The 5186-nt window shown below is 39.2% G+C and overlaps 1 long non-coding RNA gene across 1 annotated transcript; it reads right to left on the reverse strand.

Moving 5' to 3' along the window:
- Window positions 1-2048: 2048 nt before the first annotated feature.
- LOC122885612 lies at window positions 2049-3348 on the reverse strand. Its single transcript, XR_006380150.1, has 3 exons — window positions 3213-3348; window positions 2778-2855; window positions 2049-2395 (listed from the first exon to the last, which is right to left on the reverse strand). It is a non-coding gene; the product is annotated as an uncharacterized LOC122885612 (long non-coding RNA).
- Between the last annotated feature and the right edge of the window lie 1838 nt (window positions 3349-5186).

Consider the following 5186-nt stretch of genomic DNA (forward strand, 5'->3'; position numbering starts at 1 on the left):
TGAAAAAAAACAGGTTTTGTGTTCACGTTTATTTCCTGTTTTCAGTTCAGCTCATTGCAGCTGTGTATCCATTTATGTCAAACCACCAGTGCCTGTATCCCCACATCCCAATGCCAGGTTCCTACAATAAACCTGTAGCTGTCTGCTGCATGACAGCCCTCAAACTGTATCTTGCTTCCCAGTATATTTTCACAGTTCAAGCCGATCAGCAGGTGTGCACTGCTCTACAAAACCCCACTTTCTCTCTTTCTGTCACATTCTCTACCTTCCTGTGTCAGTAGCATTCATTCCTCTCTCTCACTCTGTCTCTCTCACAGTTTCTCTATTGTTGTTTCTCTCTGTCACTTTCCCACTCTATCAGTCTGACTTACCAAGAAGTATCTAATGTGTGTGCTGGTGTCCTTTCTTGGTTATTTTCCCAACTTGCCCTTGCTGCCTTTGCTCTCTCTTTAACAGTTTTTCTCTTCTTCTGACTTCTCCACTGCCTTTTCTAGGGTCAGATGCAGCTGCACATTATTGCTTTTGTCTTAAATGCCTCTCTCCACTTTTCTATTATCTCTTTGTGCATGTTGTTCACCCCACAGTTCCTCCCCACTAGACATGGCTGCATTACGCGGGTAAGCAAAGGAAGGAAAGTGGAAGTTCCCCCACAGTCCTACTTCCTCCCCACATGAATATTTCGACCTCGCTCTTTTAAGCGCTGACCACAAACCAGCCCAACGTTACCCAGAGGCCTTTGCAGTGACACCAACTCTTCCTCACCAACATTATGGTGTCTGTGCACAGGGTGTCAAAAGCTTGGCCTCAAAAATCTAAACTAGCAGCTTAATTTCCAGCTAACTGCAGACATAGATAGAATTTGCTTAGCAACCTTGTGGGAGTTCATCAGTTTATTTGCATGAACTGAAAAGTTTCTGAGGACCTTTCATTCCATTGCTAACATTATAACAATATAATTGCTTCTCAGTTAAGGCAGCTGGGTTGTGGAATTCTTTACCACTGAGTATCAAAGAGTGCTGTTAAACATTTTAAATTTAGTTTGAAATGATTGTTGAAGGACAATCAGGTCTGTAGTCACTGAGCTAAGAGACACTGAATGTGGTACTGAGTGTTTGGTTTGTAATTTCTTGTACTGATAAACTGTCTGTTTTTAATGGTGTTGGGATTGCTGATGGTGTGCTCCCTAGTGAGAATTTAATATTGCTCATCTCTTGTTTGTTTCAGGTGTATAAGGTTTTGATTTACTACAACTGCTTTTTTAATCTGTATTCCGCTATATCTAGTTCAATACATGTATTGTGCATTGTCCCTGCTAAATAAACAATAAACAAAAAAACAATAAAAACAAATAGCCCTACCACTGAACTTGTTACATCAGTCAAGTGGGTTGACATAGTAGTAAGAGCCAGAGAGGCACAGACAACCACCCATGCCAGCGCAAAGCCCTAACACCCAGTATTCCCCACAGATTCTCAAGCTCAGTAGCACCACCCCTTCCACTACCTCACCTCCAATGTTGCAACACTGACATTACACCAATCAGTAACTGAATTGCATTATTCTTTTCCCAGGTTCACATAGGCAGCACAAACACGTAACAAAGCTATTGTATGCGATACCACATTTCTACAGTGCTCCAACTAGCTCTGCTCACTTCTAAAATATGGGTGTGTGACAGAAACGAACTGGGCGTGTGTGAGTGTGGGTTGTTGTTGAGTGTGTATGGGTGTGCATGCATGTCTTTGCTGGTGTGTGTGAAGTTTTAAGGGCCAGTCCAAACATCCACCACCACCTGGCTGGAAAAACAGGAATAGGACTTGTCACCGGGCGATTGCATAACCTTGCTGTGGATTCACACTCTGCTGAAAAAGATCTGGAACTGCTCCCTGCACTGTAACATGAAACCCTGAGGACAGGCTACGCCACTTACGCCACAGCTTAGACAAAAGCTACATTGATTCTAAGGAACTCAAAAATTACAGTGACAATTCATAGTATTATTTTTTTATTAACTTAAAGACTATACATCATTCTTTACATCTGTGCCATATGTGTGTGTTAATTACTATCAGTTGGCTTGTAAGTATACAGTAATTCTACTTAGTCATATTTGTTCACAGTATGTTATTCTCAGCCTGTTTTACTCATTACTCAAGCTGTGTACTAGCTAAATCTTTGTCAGACTCCAGTGCCACTATGAGGTGTGTTTTGGTGTTAATCTGAGTGTGTTAAGTGTATCTGTATACGTAGGTGTGGATGGCAGTAGTTTCCAATGCTTTTGACACTTCCAGACACTTCTTGTCTAACAGGATCTGCAGAAGAAACAGCATAGGCAGTGGAACCAGACAGAGGAAGTCTCGCAACCAAAGCCATAAAGCTGCCTCAGGCCTCTGTCCTGAGGAAATAAATAGGGGAATTATTGAATTATTTGGCCAAAGAGGTTATATCTGCATAATACTTAACACTCAACTGTCATTCACTTCCTTACACAAACACACAGTGATTCTCATATATATGATGCAGAAATACAAAGCATGCAGAAAATGTTGAGAGGTTATGTACTGTTAGACAAAATATTAGAAATGTGAGTGACTCTAAGTGCTATAATAATTAATGCATCCAGCATTCAAAACAATGTACACTGCTGGAATTTTCAGACTCTAATGTCAAGTAGGATGTGAGAAATAAAACGCATTCAGTCCACTGCAGTTCAGACAGCTAAAATGGACGATCAGACAGGTCAAAGGAGAATTTCAAGACGTCTTCAACCCACTGACCATGTGCATCCCGTTATGGCTATAGTCTACAATGTTGCATTGTCTATTCATGGTTCCAGCGGGTTCACGTGCCATCATCTTCAGTGAGGGTTGAAAAAATAGACATTGACTCAATGGGTAATTTTCCAGATGTCAGACTCCACAACCAAAGCACTTTGAAATAATCAGGAAATTATCATTGTATGAAATAATAGATCACTACTACTATAATAGATTACTTCACACTTAACACTTAAACAATGAATTACTAATAACTTGGCTGATAGCCAAATTCTAACCTATTTTAAAGAGCTTTGGTATATTCTGAGGTGTTAAGTTCAGAGTGCTTAATTATTTCATGCAAGAAAAATGTATTTCACAATCTCTAACACAGACTGTCCTTCACCATTCTTTAACATGGTGGGTATTTATGTCTACAGTACATCATATCCTCACCTGAACCACAAGCAGCAGTTGACATTAGGGATTGTTCATTGAAGAGGTGATTTAGCCCTCAGCAAGAGGACAATACATTATTCTAATGGTTGACTGTACCACAAAGAGCAATGTCTGGTCTCCGTAGCAAGAAAACATTGATTATTTTCAAATTTGAGATTTTTTTGTCCTTAGTGACGATGACACTGCCACACAACACCTGACAGAATTCCTTTGCATTCTCCGAAAACAAAAGCTTCCATTTTCCTTAACTCAAGACCAAAGCTAGGTTAAAGAATGTTAACAATGGTTCAAAATTAATGCAATAATCAAATTTTTTTCTTCATTTGGTTCTCATATTATTTTTTTCCTTAATACGTGGGATGTCTGCGAAAAGGCTTTCTGCCAGAACGCCACCACAAAGTGAGGGCAGGTGTATCACTCCTGTGTTGAAAATATGAGTCAGACAGAGATATGATCTAGATGGGAACAAACAATCAACTGACAGGCAGGTAAATAGAGGAATCTGAAGATGAAAAGATACAGTTTGGGGTCTGTTCAGACTTTACACTTCTCAGTTTTGCTACCGCCTTCAGGCAGCTTTGATTTTGTGTGTGTTTACTGTGTGAATATGTGTGTGTGAGTGTGTGCGCAATACACAGATTAAAGAAGTAAGGGGGTGAAGAAGACTGCTCTGACATTTAGAGGCTTCAACAGGCTCTAGCACCCACCTCTTCATAGACAAAGGCTGGAGAGGAACAAACACCAGTCATTACATTGCAAACTAAGGCAAAGGCACCAAAGCTGTACAGTATGGTATAGCAGTCTATACACTACATTTCTAGAACTTATTCTTTAGGTAGAATAGAAGATTTTATGTACAGAACAATGTGCTTTGCAGCCGGCGTCCTCAGATTCGCTTGTCACTGTACTAGAACTGAAGCTGCCAGTTGCTGACATTTTGTTTATTTATTAATTAATTTATTTTATTTTCAGGCAATAAATGACATAGTATTCAATGTTTGCTAACAGTTCTATCTATTGATCTTGGTGACACATTACCCCTCCCCCACCAAAAAAAAATGGAATAATTATAATAATAATAAATAAATGTGTTCAGAAAGTGAAATGCTGGCTTTAGACTGTTTTACATGGCTCTGCTAATGCTAGACGATCTTTCATGTCAGTAGCGGACCAAATGACTGCTACCTGACCTTAAATAAAATTAAAATAAATAAAACACCATCTTGCTCTATCAGCAAACTGTTACACTGTCGGTGTAGACCCAGTGCTTCACAATCAAGGCTTAACTGTCTCACTCTTTCTATGATTCATGTCCAGGAAAATGGCCTGTTAAGGTTTTTAAATGGAAAATTCATCCCAAAAGAGACTTCACATACTGCATGTTACTTTTATGATATTGTACAGGGCAGTTTGTTGAATTTGAATGAGTCTGTCATTAAGCTGAACAGTAGAGAGACAGACTGTGGTGAGGAAAGTCTGGCTCCGTGGGCAGAAAATGAAACTATAAAGTTAAGTATAACTCCAAGACACTATGACCTGGGCTGTGCTAATAAGAACACATTTTCTGATAAAAGTCAAAATTCAAATAAAATACACATCATCATCAAATGTCACCTGACGATCTCATCAGTTCACTTCTTGATCCTTGTCTGTGTTTGTAGATTTTGACTTTACTGTGCAAAACAACTGGGATAACATTATTTAAATTCTACTGGGGCTGGATTTCCCCTTGGCGATTATGGTCAAAGTCATAGTTATAAGAAGTTTCATCACACATAAGTGGTCAAGTCACTTCTCCAGACATGTTTAACCCTTTTTCAGTTTCATGAACTTGCATGTTTTTCAAAAGATTCAAGCGCTGTGTTTTTTTTCTCACAATGGTTTAATTGCATGTAAGATACAGTATGTATGTTTTGAAGAAAACTCTATATCTGACTTCCTGTTTCAAAATTCACACAACAGCCAAGGCAG

This window comes from Siniperca chuatsi, linkage group LG12, assembly GCF_020085105.1.
Source record: "Siniperca chuatsi isolate FFG_IHB_CAS linkage group LG12, ASM2008510v1, whole genome shotgun sequence".
NCBI lineage: Eukaryota > Metazoa > Chordata > Actinopteri > Centrarchiformes > Sinipercidae > Siniperca > Siniperca chuatsi.